Source organism: Canis lupus, chromosome 2, assembly GCF_011100685.1.
Source record: "Canis lupus familiaris isolate Mischka breed German Shepherd chromosome 2, alternate assembly UU_Cfam_GSD_1.0, whole genome shotgun sequence".
Classification (NCBI taxonomy): Eukaryota; Metazoa; Chordata; class Mammalia; order Carnivora; family Canidae; genus Canis; species Canis lupus.
Genome location: NC_049223.1, coordinates 60,586,311 through 60,601,729, shown reverse-complemented (window position 1 = coordinate 60,601,729; position 15,419 = coordinate 60,586,311). Strand labels below are relative to the sequence as shown.

Below are 15,419 nucleotides of genomic sequence, written 5' to 3'. Positions count from 1 at the left end.
GGAGAGTGTGGCTGCAGCTATGGGAGGAACTCTTGGCTGCCAACTCTGGGGGCAGGCTATCATCCCCTCTCAGGCTACAGGCAGACCTCAGCATCCTTTGCATGTTTGCTGGCAAGACTGTGCACACACCTGACACGTGGCAGACATGTAGTAAAAATCCTTAAGTGAATGAACAGAGAGAATAAGTATACAAGGGAAAGCATGAATGAATGAGTGAGCGGCTGCGTGAATAAAAGATACGAGTCCATGAGTGGGTGAAGGGATCGCCTGAGAAGTCCCTTTAAAATAGAAAATAGAGTAGCAGGGCAGCCCGGGTGGCTCAGCGGTTTAGCGCCGCCTTCAGCCCAGGGCCTGGTCTTGGAGCCCCGGGATCGAGTCCCACGTCAGGCTCCCTGAATGGGGCCTGCTTCTCCCTCTGCCTGTGTCTCTGCCTCTCTCTCTCTCTCTTAAGAATAAATAAAATTTAAGAAAAATCTTTAAAAAAATAATAGAATAGAAGAGCAAAACATCCCCCAGTTGCAGGGACTATGAAATACAACCTGTTCCCTAGAAACTAGGAGCAATCTTTCCAGGTGACAAGGCCCTCTCAGGTTCCCCTCACCTGAATAGCCTGAATAGGTGAAGAGCTTTTCTACCCTCCCAACTGGGCAAGGCTGACTCCTGACAAGATCGTTAGCAGGCATCACAAACCCAAATACCCCAACTGCCAAGCAGATAATATAAATGAGTGAAGTGGACCGTGTGGCCATCACATGGGTATTCCAGTCTTGTGGTACAGCCTGAAGATCCTGCACATTTCCAGAATTTCTCATTTCCCAAGATACAAGGGAAATCCAGGTTTGTTTGTTTGCTTGCTTGCCTTTAGAGAAAGCATGCAAGCAGGGGTGCAGAGGGAGAGAGAGAGAGAGAGAGAGAGAGAGAGAGAATCTTTCATTTTTAAGATTTTATTTATTTTGAGAGAGAGAGCATGAGTGGAACGAGGGGCAGAGGGAAAGAGAGACTCTCAATTAGACTCCATACTGAGCACAGAGCCTGACGTGGGTCTTGATCTCAAATCCCTGAGGTCATGACCTGAGCTGAAATCAAGAGTCAGATGCTCAAATTGAGCCACCCAGATACCCCCAAATCCAGGTTTTTATATGAAATCTTTATATGAATAGGTGAAATTAGGTGGTGGCAACAAAGAAGCCCCAAACATGATTGGCTTGAAATAATGAAAATGCTCTTCTTATTCACACTGCATGTCATCAGAAATATGCTGGGGGCTGTGCTCTGTGTCATCTTCGCTCGGGGACCCAGGATGAGGATCGCTCTCTCTCTTTCTCTCTCTCTCTTCCCTTGCCCCTTTTTCTCAGCATCTCCCTCTGCACAGAAATGGAAACACAATGAGTAACGCTCTGGTTCTTAATGCTTCTTCCAGAAGTGACAAACACTACCTTTGCTCACACGGCATTGGTCAGAGCTAGTCACGTGGCCACCTCTAAGTTTGCAGGGTCGGAGAAGGGCAGCCTCACACGTGCCAACGAGAAGAACTGGGAATTCAGGGTGAGTAGAACTAATGACTACCATCACAACTAACACATATTTTTGAAAATACTGTTCAGACCAGAGCTGGTCCATAAGATTTCAGTGTCTGAGTTTGGGGAGGGGGAAGTGAGATGTATGGGCACCACGTCCAGCACTTTCACTGGCTTCTGTGTCCCTTCCGTTGCCCCCTGAGCTCCGTTGGTCAGGAAACCAACTGGGAACAGCTACGAGGTGGTTCACAGTTTCTTAACCATGGCACAACTGGATAATTTTTTGTTGTGGAGGCTCTCTGCGCATTAAATAATGTTTAGCAGCATCCCAGGCATCTGCCCACTAGATGCTAGTGGCACCTCCTCTCCCCGTTGTGACAACAACAACGAAAATGTCTCTGAACATTGCCAGATGTCCCCTGGTTGTGAGCCACTGTGATAGTGGAAGGATCACTGGGCTGCAAGATTGTAGGCAGGTCTGGAGCCTCTCACCTCCCCGCATCTCCTGGGACCCCACAGCAACATGCTTGGTAAGTGTCAGTGATCTCATGTGTCCAGTAGGGGTGACCATTAGTAATCTCCATGAATAAGATTTTTGTGAGGCTAGAATGAGAGTCTGAATACCAAGTGTCTGTGTAACCTGTCCTATTAGGGTTTCAAGGCCTGCGCATTATGGTCTCGCCCAGGTACTGCTCCACGCCCAAGGCCTTGCCCTCAGAGAGAAATTATTTGGGGCCTCTGCCAACTGTCAGCAGTCAATAATAACATCTACCATCATAGTTATTGCTCCTGCTGTATATCTGATGCCTGAAACATGCCTGACAGCATGCTGCCATTTGCATCCGCTCTCTCAAGTAAGGCTCACAACAGCCCCCTCAAAGGTAGGGATCCTTGTCCCTGTTTCATGGTGATGAAATGAAGCTTCAGGAAGGTGGAGGGGCCTGCCCCAAGTTAGGAGGTGATAGAAAAAACCAGATCCGTTATCCCTCCAGGGTGGTGTCTCTTTCTGAGTACTAAGAGTGACAAGGGAGCACAGCCGCCTGGAGACATGAGAGGAGGAGGTGGAAGGGTGTTTTGAGGGTCTGGGGGGGACCTTACTGGGCGCTCCTAGTGAGCCATGCATGAGGGATCTCATCCAATCCTCACAAGGAAGGCTGGAAGGCCAGGGCTCTACTGTCCTGTTTTACAGGGGACCATCCAGAGGCCCAGAGAGGCCCCTCGTCTCACAGTAAGGGAGTGAAGGGGGCAGGGGTCCAGGGCAGCTCTGTGAGGCTCAGGGCCCTTCTTCATATATTCACACCCTGTCGTCGCCCTGGCAGTGTCCCAGCCACCCCGTCTGTGCACGGGCCCCACTCTGCCCCCCTTCCCGGGCACCCACAGGAAGTAAATTCCAGGACTGTCCCCTCGGGCCTGCTCTGGCACCCACCGACTGCAGTCCCAACCCTCACTCTCTCCTCCCAGCAGACAATGCTTTGGAGCCTCCTGATGTTTTATTTCTTGCTCTGCCAGCCCCACGGTGGCCCAGGAGGTGGCTGTCAGGCACATGATCTCGGTGTCAGCTAGAATTACGACGCTCATTCACTAAAAATTAATGGTGGCGGGCGGCCACCCCGCCCTGGCTGGCCCCGGCTCCTGGGCCGAGAGCGCACAGCCCGTCTACACCCTCCCACCCAGCGAGGGCTCACGCTGCCACCGAGGGAAAAATAACTGCACGACGCCCTTGAGGAAGGAAGGAACTCTGGACTGGTGGCCTGCCTGGGCGATGAATGCGTTTCCTCAGCTCACAGATAAACAGTTTACAGTTCTGAAATCCTGTGTTTGACTTTCCCATCTGCTCTCACTCTTGAGGCTGGCACCGAGGCGGCCAACTGTGCCCCCCGAGTGGCAGCTGAAACCCCAAGGCAGCTCCCCCAGCCCCCTCCGCCATGGCCTCAGCCACGGGGCTGCATTTCTATGTTGTTGCTATATGGGAAGGTGTCTTCACTCAGAGAATGCAGGTGGTTCCACAAGGGAGATTTCTATTTCTTGCTTCAACAAATACTTCGTGAGGGCCTACTGTGTGCCAAGCCACTCCCCACGGGGGTCACACAAAGGCCCGGTTGGGTGTGGATAACCACAGCGTACCATGGATGGCTGGGACAGGAGGCGAGTCTACTCAGAAAGAGCTGCTCTTCCAGGATCACAGATTCCCAAGTGAAACTTGTGCTGGTGTCGTTGGTGGGGTTTTTTGTTTTTTTGTTTTTTAACATACGCCTCTCAAAGTACATGAAAGGTATAGTTTTCAGATAACCAAATGTAGGAGGCATGTGGTAGGTTTCCATAAGGTTTTTTTTTGTTTGTCAGTTGGTGTTTTTAAATTAAGACACAATTTTTTTTGGGGGGGGGGCTGTTTTGGTTCACAGCCAAATTGAGGGGAAAGTACAGAGAATTTCCATGTACCTCCTGCCCCAACACATGTGGAGCCTCGTGCATTATCAACATCCGCCACCAGAGTGGCACATTTGTTATAATTGATAAACCTACAGTGACACATCCTCATCACCCAGAGTCCGTAGCTTCCATGAGAGTTCATTCTTGGTGTTGTATAATCCATGGTTTGACAAATGTATAAGGACGTGTGTCCATCACCATGGTATCACACAGAGTGTCTTCATTGCCTTAAAACGCCTCTGGGCTCTGCTTATTAATCCCTCCCTCCTCACCAAACCCTGGCAATCACTGATCTTTTTAGTATCGCCATAGTTTTGCTTTTTCTGAAAGCCATACAGTTGAATCATACAGTAGGTGTCTTTTTCAAATTGGCTCCTTTCACTGAGTAATATGCATTTAAGGTTTCTCTGTGTCTTTTCATGGCCTGATATCGCATTTATTGTTAGCACTAAATAATATTGCATATATCATAGTTTATTTTTCTTTTCACCTACTGAGGAACATCTTAGTTCCTTCCAAGTTTGGGTGATTATGAATAAAGCTGTTACAAACATCCATGTGTAGGTTTTGTGTGAGCATAAGTTTTCAAGTAACTTTGGGTAAACATCAAGAAGTGTGATTGCTAGATCCTGCAGTAAGAGTATATTTAGTTTGGTGGGAAACTGCCAAATTGTCATCCAAAGTGGCTGCACCATTTTTATTCTGAGCAGTAATGAATGAGAGTTCCTGTTGCTCCACACGCCCACCAGCATTTGGTGTTGCCAGCATTCCAGATTTGGGTCATTCTAATTAACGGGTGTGTAGTAGTATCTTGTTGTTTTAATTTACATTTCCCTGATGACATACAATGTGGAGCATCCTTTCATATGTTTATTTGCTGTCTGTATAGTCTCTTTGCTCAGGCATCCTTAAGATCTCTGGCCCTGGATGCCTGGGTGGCTCAGTGATTGAGCATTTCCCTTCAGCCCAGGGCATGATCCTGGAGACCCGGGATCGAGTCCCACATCGGGCTCCCTGCATGGAGCCTGCTTCTCCCTCTGCCTGTGTCTCTGCCTCTCTCAATCTCTCTCTCTCTCTCTCTCTCTCTCTCATGAATAAATAAATAAATAAAATCTTTTTTAAAAAAAGGAAGATGGCGTGAAATCTCTCTGCTAAAAGTTCTACCCCACTCTAAGTGACTTAGGTAAAAGGAGGCTTTTCCTCGTTCCCAGAATCCAAAGACGTCGGTGCAGTGCAGGCCGACTGAACAACCCACCAAACCATGCAAGGGGCAGAAACACACCTGGCCCGCAGGACTTCCTCGTGTCTTAAATTCTGCTTGGTATGCCCATTCTCTTTCTCTCTCTATGTGCCCTTTTCTAGATGTGTTATTAAGTGGCCACTTACAGATCCAGGCCTCGTATGCCATCCCCAGAGATGGTCTGCCTATCTTTCCTGCTCTCAACTTTAGAAGCCCAAGGAGGGTCTCTGATTGGTCTAGTTTGGGTCAATCAAGGACCCAACAACTATGAGCCATGGTGTATGGTCATATAGCTAAATGATTCCCCCATGTGATAAGGGAAGAATTTCTGAAGAAAATGGAGTGATAATTGGGCACACAAAACAATTAGGTGTCTGTGGCCCTTGTCTGGGACTTTGAAACACTATGGCACATAAATTCTCAACCTTCGGTATGCATAAGAATACGCTAGGGGGTAGAGTAGTTAAGATCTGGACTCTCAAGACACAATCCTAGAGGGGCTTGCTTTGGTAGGTCTAATGTAAAGCCCAAGAATCTTCGTTTTTGTGATAAGCTGAGTGTATTCAATCTTGATGATCCTCAGACTATAACTTGAGAAAGGAGAAAGGTGGCAGTGGAGAAATCTGAGCTTTTCTTGTGTTGAGAAAAAAGACATTCATGCGGCAGCCAATCCTTACTCTTCCAGAAACAGAAAGGAGGGTAAGCCAGAGCCAGCGTCCAGAGAGCCAGATTGGGCACTGGTATCTTTCGCATCCCCAAACATCTAAGTCATAAATATGACTGCTGCCTAGCATTTCTGGAAGCCCCAGGGATGCTGATGAAGAAGCTGGTGACATCCAATAGGAAGAGGGAGAGGTTTTAGAAACAACGTGGCCCTCGGCTTCCCTGTGTGGATCTGAGCAGTGCCCTGAAGGATGAGGAGTCCCCATGAACCCAGGGCACTGGCCCAAGGGTTTGGGACCAAGGGATAAAGGGGTGGACTATCTTTACAAAGAGAAGATAAGCAGCCTGGTATGTGTCCAGTACTCGGGGAGTAAAGATGAGCCCTTCAGTAGAGAATGTTGATGGCAGGTAAACAGGGACGATAGAGCACTAATTCACAGGAGTGGCCTATGGTAAATTCGTGTTTCTGGTTTTTTGTTTTCATTTCTGTTTTTTTTTTCTAGTTTACAGGGAGGCTCAGAGAGTTTATGCAGAGATCTCTCAATGGCCAGGACTGGCAGTATTGAAGCCAGTTTCCATTCACATGAGGGTCTAACCTGGGAAACAGAACTCGTTATCAGGTAGTTCAGTTAAGTGGATTTTTTTTTTTAATTGAGATGTAATTGACATATAACGTTGTATTCATTTTAAGTATATAACATGAAAACATATACCTCATTATATATGTAAATTAACCTCCCTCCCCACACATAGTTATAAACCTTCTTTTTTGTGATAAGAACTTTTAAGACCTATTGTCTTAGCGATTTTCAAATATAAACAGGGTATTGTTCATTTTTGTCACCATGCTGTGCATGGCATCCTGGGGGGATAAACAATGTTCATGAACAATGAACAACAAAAATGAACAATTTATAACTGGAAGTTCGTACTTTTGGCCATCTTCACTTGTTCTGCTTACTATCCCCCACCCTGTGCTCCCCACCTCTGTGCCTTGGCAACTACCAATTTGTTCTCTGTATCTATGAATGCATTTTTCTTTCTTTTTTTAAGATTCCACATATAAGTGAAATCATATAGTATTTGTCTTTCTCTCTCTGACTTATTTCACTTAGCATAATGCCCTCAAGATCTATCCATGTTGTTACAAATGGCAGGGTTTCCTTTTGACAGCTGAATAATATTCCATGGAGTGTATGGAGATATATATACATATATATGTATATATATCACATTTTCTTTACTCATTCACCCACTCATGGATACTCAGGTTGTTTCGATGTCTTGGCTATTACAAATAATGCCTTAGTGAACATGGAGGTGCAGATACTTCTTTGAGATGATTTCATTTCCTTCAAGTATATTTCTAAAAGTGGAATTTCTGGATCATCTGGTAGCCCTATTTTTAATTTTGGGGGGGAAACCTCATGCTGTTTCCCAGAGAGTCTGTATTAATTTACATTCCTACCAAGAGGACACAAGGGTTCCCTTTTCCCCACATTGTCCCCAACACTTAACCTATTGTCTTTTGGATGCTGGCCATACTAACAGGTATGAGACAATATCTCATTGTGGTTTTGATCTGCATTTCCCCAATGATTAGTGATGTTAGGCACCTTCTCATATACCTGTTGGCCATCTGTGTGTCTTCTTAGGGGAATGTAACACAGCGAACCAAAGCTGTTGGAGGAGCTGCAAGAGCAAACAGGGGAAGCGGGGCAACCTAGTTATTAACACTAGGAAGGGAGGAAGCTGCCCTTACTATCAGAGCAGGAGGTGATGTCCCCTTGAGCACCCAGAGGGAGCCAGGACCAGAAAGGATGTGCTACCCAGGAGGAAGAGAACCATGGTAGGAGAACTGTCCTCTAGGGGTTCGAGCCAGGCTGGAGATAGAGCCACAGAGAGCCCACTCAAAGCAGGAAGGCAGGGAGAGATACTGTGACTTCTCTCTTCCTGCCGCCCTCCACCTCCAGCACCTCCCATAGGCCAGTATTACTAGAAACTACCCAACAGCCCAGCACCGGTCAGCCTTTGCCCCACAGCTCAGAGCAGAGCAAGGATGGGGAATAGGTGTGACAGTTCACAGGTGAATGTGTGGTGACCCACATGTCAGGTTCTCACTAATTTTATACAACTCTTCTACCTTGGCCTGAGGATGGGATATAGAGATTATATTTGTTATGTTTTTAAGTATATCTGTTTTTAAGTGCATTTGGGCTACTTATGACTCACCTTGGTCAACCACTGTTATATAAATCCCTGTAGAATCTGTGCTTTTGTTTGTTTGCTTCACTGGCTAAAGAAAGATTATTTCCTTGATCTTGGGAGTACTTGGTAAGCTTGTTCATTCCAAACATGATTCGTATCATAAAGACCTCTAGCGATAAAGGGGAGAGACTGGCTAATGCGCATCTGCCATGGGTCGACCTGGCCATGAACTTATCTTTTTCCTGCCTTTCTGAGAAAAAAAGAATGAACAAAGAAAAATCCCAATACTCCTTCTCTGGTCCCCCATTTAAAATTTCAGAGGCGCCTGAGTGGCTCAGTCAGTTAAGCATCTGACTCTTGATTTGGCTCATGATCTCAGGGTGGTGAGATTGAGCCCCATGTAAGCCTCCGTGCTCAGCAGGGAGTCTGCTTGAGACTCTCTCTCCCTCTGCCCCACTCTCTCACTTTCTAAAAATAAATAAATAGATCTTTAAAAATTTTCAACTTCCCACTATTCAGATATCTAAATATTCCTATCCTTCTGCCCTTTCTTCTTTAGGGCTCATCACTATTTGACCATACATTTTACTTGTCTTATATGCAAATTATATTTTATTGTATCTTATTTATTGTCTTCTCAACTAGAATATGAGCTCCTTGAAGGCAGGAACTTTCAACTTTTTTCATTGCTATGTCCCCAGGGTCTAGAGAAGTGTCTAGTACACACCAGGTGCTCAACAGATAATTGTCGAATTAGTGAATGAACTGAATGGAGAGGACTCTGGTTTGTTGGATCCTAGTTAAGGGTTACCATAGCCAACAGTTTCTTGTTAGCAAACACCAGGTTCCATGTCAATGTCTATGTTTGTGAATGAAGGTGATTGGTCATGAATGCAGGCAGTGGCCTGACAAGATAATCTGATTCTCTTCCTCAAAGTTCATTTTGCCTAATTGTGGCCACTTTAGATGGGATATAGACTTTCCTGGTCGTGCCATGATATTATTCACAATTATCCTGTTCGGGTACACATACGGCCTGACTTCTGAATGTAAAATTCGTCAATGGAGGGAGTCTGTGCAGTGGTACCCATTGTCTTGTGAAAGGTCATGCATCTTTTTTCAGTAGATTAACTTTTTATCTCTTAATGGTGTTAAGAAAAAGGTCAAAGCATCTAACAGATGGGATGTGGAAGGCTTCCAGTGAAGGAGATCAATGTTTCCGACATCAATCTAACTCCAGAAAGTTCTTAATGATCATAGATGCAGTTCATGGGACACAGCAATTGACATACTAGCTTATTGTGGTAGCAAAAATAAAACTTGTATAAAGCAGAGTGTTAGAAGCCTCCTCCTGAAAGCTATGAGCTTATGGGCATCTATGCTGTGAGATCAAGTTTGTAAGTCCAGAGGGCTCTCACTATGGGAAATGAAAAGTCCCCATGCCTTGTTAGCAATTGAACAGTGCTATTTGTAGTAACTACCCCGGTGCACATAAACAGAGGACAAGTGGACAAATCAGGGCTACTGACTTTGTAAATAGTGACTCAGGAATCTTAAAGGACTCAGGGCTGGGGAGGGGGTTGGCGGTAAGATGCTCAAGAACTGAGGTACTTTGCTTAGATAGAGAGTTTAGGTGATAGACAGTAAGGTCAACGGTGCCCTTCCCAAGGCTGTTGCTCCCCAAAGAAACCAGTCCTCTCTGGGCAAGGGAGGAAAAGCATGGGGCTTAGCTGCCCAGAGGGCTAAGGATGAGCACCTTGGGGCTGCCATTTATCTTGTTATTTACTTAATGCCTATCCTCCCAACATTCCATGAGGGCAGGACCCATGTCTCATACAGGGCCAAGGCTGTAGAAGGAGCTCAATAAATAGTTCAGGAATGAATAAATATAGGATCAAATAAATGAATGAAGATGCCAATCTTGGCCACGATTCTGTCTTCCCAGGCCTTGGGTTTCTCAAAGTTTGAACATTCTGTTCCCCTGATGGCCTTGCACGTGACAGGAGGTCCCTCCTGCCCCTGATCTCTCCCAAATCCCACCTGAGGCCAGGGTTTTCACATCTTGTGTCTTTCAGACAACTCACCTGTAAGTTCCTTGTGAGCTTTCTGAGGCTTCCTTGGTGCAAAGTTGGCACAACATTGGGACCTAGTGGAGATGCTAGTGAAGAGACTCTGGGACCAGTGGGAAGGGGAGCTCCCACCCCATTCCAGTGTCCCCAGCATTGGGGACCAGTGACAGCACTGGGTGGCCAGAGCTGCCAACTCTTGTGACATGATTTCTCTGAATGAGGCCTATTTATCTAAGTTCAGAAAAGAGGCTCAGAAAATGACTGAAGATGAGATACTGGAGATGAAACAGATGGATGCACAAGTTTCCACGAGTAGAAAATGTAGGGCAGCCGCCAGATGCTCACTCCACAACTGAGTGGCTTATCAGACAGAGCTGGGCCCCAGCCAGTGCAGTGACCCCTCAGAGTGGCAGGGGGTGTGCAAGGAGGCATAATCCCTAAGACTACAGACCTTCCTCTCCTAGTCACACTGTGAGTGCCTCTAAATCTGGAGCCATGACTGACTCCATGTCCCCAGCCCAGGACTGACACAAAGTAGGTTCTACGATAGTGTTGAACGAATGAGTAAATGAATCTCACCACCATTTTCCCCTCTTTGCCAGGATCTAAGAAAACAATGTTGGCTTCCTGACTTCAAATGGATTTACATTTTTCATGGTGGAGTTTGGCCAACCACACCCCCCTGCCCTGCATCTGCTGTGTGGGTGAGGAAGGGTTTTGAGCCACATACACCCAGCAAGCTGGAGCCCTCTGCCTGATTCCACCTTTACTGACTGTGTGACAGTGGTTGAGTGGTTTGACTTTGAGTCTTAGTATTTTCATCCGTAAAAGGAGAGAATAATGATATCTTGTGACATTGCTGTGAAGTTCTAACATGCCCCATTTTATTTAATTTTATTATTTTAAAGATTTTAGTTATTTATTCATGAGAGATGCAGAGAGGGACAGAGACATAGGTGGACGGAGAAGCAGGCTCCCTATGGGGAGCCTGAAATGGGATTCGATCCTAGGACCCCTGGATCATGCCTTGAGCCAAAGGCAGATGCTCAACCAATGACCCACTCAGGAGCCCCAACATGCCCCATTTTAGATAAAGTTTTATCGTTACTATGTTCATCCTCATCTTCATCTGCAGGTACAGAGACTGGGCAGACAATCAGAGGAAGCTGGCTGGATGTTGAGAGAAAACTAAGGATGAAGATGTGAGCAGATACTGGGTTTAGAGTTTAGTTTTTGCACCCCAGAACACAGAAAACTCCTGAAATCAATCTCTCTACCCTGGGTAAATAGCACATTCCTTCCCAGCAGGTGCCTCTTGGGGAAGCCAGGGTAAGAGCAGATTCTCCATGAGAGGGACAGCTTGATGCAGGCTGCAGTTTTGATGCTCGGAGAAGACAAAACGAAGCTTCCTGGTCTTTTCTGGAGAAGACGAAGTGAAGCTTCCTGGTCTTTTCTGGTCCTCCATTAGCCTATCCCCAGTCCCACTCGTCACTTCAGAGAGCAGCTGCCTTCAGGAACAATAGTTCCTGAAGGAATAGTACAGGGTCCCTGGTTTTCTTCTTTCTTTCTTTTTTTGGTCCCTGGTTTTCTGACCTGACCTGAGCTGGGAACATTTCCTCAAGTCTTTCCTACATCTTCAAAAAGGAATGTCCCCTCCCAGTGGAGAGGGCTTTTGCTTTGCAGACCTCCGGCTTGGTTTGGCTGATTTCTCAAAACACCACCAGCCCTTCGAGAAGCAAATGGTCTATACTCTCATATTTAACCAAGGAATCCAGGAAGCTGGCTGTGGGTGTTCAGAAATGATTTCCAGAGGGTATTCTTTGCATGTTGACTACAAAATTCTTATTCCAGGAAACCGTGGCATCTTCTTGAGAGCAGGGGGTGGTCTAGATAGGAAGGACCAGCCTCGGAGACCCCACCTTCCTCTCCCTCAGCTGTGATCTCAGGGATTCCTGGCCTGTGAATGGTTCAGATTCTTCTGATTTGATTTCTTCTACCCTGCAGGGGACAGCATTGGGCAAAGAACTGAGGAATACATGTGATAAAAGAAGAAACATTTGTTTCCAATTATCCAAATTATTGTTTGCTAATTGAAGTACAAAACGGGTATTTTTTTTCCCTTTTGGTTGGTATAAGCATCCCTTCCCCTAAATCTCTTTGATTGGGCAAAAATGCTTTTGGAGTGTTTACTTTATTCCATACATCATTTTGCTGATTAGTAGTTGCTCAGTAACGTCCTTGCTCAAGAGGCTAGCTTTAACCAGAGCTCAGTCTGTCATCAGAGTTGCAGAAATGGATATATGTTATATGGATACCATTGCGTATCTGTCACATTGGCTGAATTTCTTTAAATGTGGTTATCGATTTTGGGGACCAAATTGTATCTAGCCCTATACTGTCATCATTTTAGGAGCATTTTCTTAGGCCGAGCTTTCTGGAAATGGACCCTGAGATGGACAGTCCCATAAAGGGTATGTTCTCAGAAACACCACCTGCTGGGGAGTGAGGCTGGCAGAGGGTATGGGGAGTGGTGCATTGCAGAGACCACACCCGATGGGGCAGGGAGCACAATGTTGGGGATGATCCTCCAGGGATGTTCCAAATTGAGACAAAGAAGCTGGGCTTTGGAGACCCAGCGCTGATCAGGTTTTGAATCAGAGCTGACAGGGAGGGGGTACAGCCTTTGCAAGGCAGGGCTGAGAGTGTGCCCTTAAATCCCCAGAGAAGGAAGCAGTTGTGAGCCATTAGCAACCGTCACTCCAGGGAGGGATGGGGCTGATGGGGGGCAGAAAACGAGCACCTCTGTCCTGAAGGGGCACCCAGTTAGCACACCACAGCATCCACTGCGCCCAAAGATCCCCAAACATCCTTAAAATGCAAACCACAGACTGACGCATGTTATTTTTGAAGACACATCTGAAAAGCCAGTGGAAACCTTTCCAGCTTTAGGTGCTCGGATACTGTGGTCCTCAAACTCCTTTTAGAACGGAACTCTGCAAAGTCAGTGGTAGCTTTGTTTATTCTGGGCAGACGCAAAGAAGTTGCCTCTGAACTTCTGCCAGCGATCGAAGAAACCGATGATGTAGAACAATTCCACGGGCCATCTCCTTCCTGCCCATCATCTATCATCCCGACCCTCAACCTCTTTTCTGAGTGATGATTGCACCCTAAACACATAAAATTAATCACCACTCGAGGCCAGCCAGGTGTCTCGCCTCCAGAAATTATCTCACTGCAGCAAAAGAACAGCTCGGATCGGATAACGTCTCATAATTTCACATAAAGAGCACCGCGGAGTCATATGGGAGCCCCTGACAGGTTTTGCAAAGTTCTGAGAAGCAAAGAGCCACCTCTGGCTTCATGCAAAAGATCAGGTGGCCGTTATTGCAGGTAAAGGCCCTGTCTCAGGTAAAGAAGAACACCTCGGCTCAAAGAGGTGCTAATTAAATCACCAGCTTCCAACAAAAGAGAAAGCTCCTAGGACAGAATCAGGTGCCCACACGGAGCAGCTCCGTTCCTTTCAGAAACTTCAGGACGGCTTCGCAGTAGTCAGGCAGAGGCTGGGGAGAAGCCCTCCGACTATACACTTAGCAGCAGATTATTACATAATCCAATGAAGCTCTGATTTTGAAATTCCATATGACAAGCCCTGCTTAGCTTAACAGTGGCTGAGAGCGGCAGTCTCTTGTATCCTGTATGTATATTTTATTTTAACTATGCGGCCCTCTGGCAACGTCCTGTACGTTTCAATCAATCAGAAGCTCCATTTGCCAGCTCCGTGTGGAGTTCAGTGCTTCTGAGGATTTGGCAGAGAGAAAACAATCACGGAGATAGATATAAAAATGATTGTCTTAATCTAATCACGTGGCATTTCCAATATCTAAATCCGGGAAGGAAGCACAGCCTTGCAAGACACAGAATGCAAGATCCACAAACACCAGGCGGGTTTTTAACCAATGCGCTTGGCCTCCGTTTTAGATTAACGGCAAATCCTTATAACTTGGCTCTAATTGAGAGCTTAGCTATTGCTATTAAGTTCCTTTTTCAGGAACGACGCTGCCTACACGACTCCCCTTACTGAGAACATTCTCCCTCTCTATCGGAAACTATCCAAATGGATGAGAATTAAGACAAACACTTTATAAAATAACACTCCCCAAAGACGGGTTGGCATGTTTGATTAAGAGAAGCTGCAGATAGAGTCTGTGAATAAAATAAAGCCATCCTAAGTGTCTGAGGGCTTTGCCTTGCCTGAGTCTGCATTATAATTCCATCACCCCCCACCTTAGGGCCCAATAAATATGTTCTTGCCACACTTGACCCAGAAGAGAAGGAAACTGAGTCTCCGTGAAGTGACCTGGGTGCCTCTTCAATCTCCATCACCTTGTCTGCGTAAAGTCCTTCAGAAAGGCCAGACCTGCGCACAGAGTGGGTCCGGGAGGGCAGGGCAGGGTTGGCTGCATCTGACCTTGGTCCTTCTGATGTAGAATTCCCTGGGTGTGGGGAGACATGTCCGGCCGGCCTCAGAGCCAACAGACACCCAGTCTCCTGGCTGGTTAGTATGCTAACAGCAAACAGTGCCCCGGATAAACAGGTGCCCTCTAAACAGGCCAGTGTGGCAGGCTGTGGAATTGTTGCAACCAAGGCAAAAGAGGCAAATGAGACTTGATAAAATAACCAGAAGGGAAGAAAGTTCATATTACAGATACTCATAGTTGAAAAGGTCCGACAAGTTGCCTTGTCGTCCTGAACCTGTACAGATGGCTCCTGGTGACAGCTGCATAATAAATTGTGCTTGGTGAGGTCAGCAGCTCAGATTTATTTGACTGTATATAAATGTGTGATGGTGGCTCTCTGCTACTGGCTTCACCGAGGGCGGTAACGACGATACATTTATGGGGTGGGGGGGTGGGCAGCAGGGAAGCATGAAATCAAATCAAATCCATCCTGAATTCAAATTCATCCTAAATTCACAAATCAACATTCGGGGCGAAGAATCAATATCAGTTTTCTCAACGTGCCATGATACAGTTTGTCATTCAACAACCATCACCCACTTAAAGGAACCTGAACGTGAACATCCGTGTTTGTCCTCGCTTCGGGATTAGTGAGTGAGTGTTAACGGCCGAGGAGTCATTCCAGGGGGTGGGTCCGTCCCCTGCTGGAAAAGCAAAGCGCCCCGAAGGATGATAAATGCAACCCAATCCAAATTATTTTCAGTGACATCGAATTTTAATATGAATATTCTCTCGGTGTTAAATGGAGAGGCATCAACTTGAATAATGGTAGGAT

General features: G+C 46.3%; 1 long non-coding RNA gene across 2 annotated transcripts in view; it reads left to right on the top strand.

The window, feature by feature from the left end:
- The first annotated feature begins 1,736 nt into the window (after window positions 1-1,736).
- LOC111094665 overlaps window positions 1,737-15,419 on the top strand; it is a 56,969-nt gene continuing 43,286 nt past the window's right edge. For both annotated transcript variants that reach the window (XR_005355027.1, XR_005355026.1), the window contains exon 1: window positions 1,737-2,047. This is a non-coding gene — a long non-coding RNA (uncharacterized LOC111094665). The remainder of the gene's footprint in view (window positions 2,048-15,419) is intronic.